The sequence below is a fragment of the Danio rerio genome, chromosome 14 (genome assembly GCF_052040795.2).
Source record: "Danio rerio strain M-AB ecotype USA chromosome 14, GRCz13ab, whole genome shotgun sequence".
In the NCBI taxonomy this organism is placed as follows: domain Eukaryota; kingdom Metazoa; phylum Chordata; class Actinopteri; order Cypriniformes; family Danionidae; genus Danio; species Danio rerio.
In genome coordinates this window covers 8,016,867-8,017,615 of record NC_141034.1, presented here as the reverse complement: position 1 = coordinate 8,017,615, position 749 = coordinate 8,016,867, and positions in this window count along the sequence as shown.

Below are 749 nucleotides of genomic sequence, written 5' to 3'. Positions count from 1 at the left end.
CGAGAAATGTTATTCCTGCAGGTTATTGTTCACTACAGTCTAGTACTGTATCTGATGCACTGTTAATAAACACCTGTTGAAAATATTTAAAGATATGAGTGGATCTTAAACTGGTAATACACCATTATTTTTGCTGCTTATTCAAACTACTTATTTTAAGCTCAACACAATTATTTTTTGGAACAACTTCGTTTGGTTCAATCAACTTAAATTTGTAAAAAGAGTTAACTTAATCAATTTGTGTTGGGACAGCATGAAGGTGTCCATCAACTTCTGCTCTTACTATAATGCTTGGGTTATAGGGCTCCATAACAAAGCTTTAAAAATTGTAACTAATAATCTCTAGAAGGTAATCAATAAAAACCTTTTGAGTATTACTTCATAAATATTAAATGGCATTAGATTGAGATGCATTACACTGACCATTTAATAAGTATAATTTTTAGTATAAAAAAAGTATAATCATATGGGTAGGGTAAATGGGCAATAAAAATGCTTTCTTTCTAAATCTTAATTTTTGAAGAAAATATATTTATGATGTTTAAGATGTTATTCCACAAAAAAACTTTATTTTATTTTAATTGATTTATTTTATTGTAGTTCATTTTATTATATATTTTTTGTATATATTTTATTTATTTTAATTCATTTTATTACTTTTCTTAACTGATCTTATTTTATTATAATTTAAAAAAAAATATTATTGATACATTTTATTTATTTTAATTTCATTTTATTAAATTTATTTA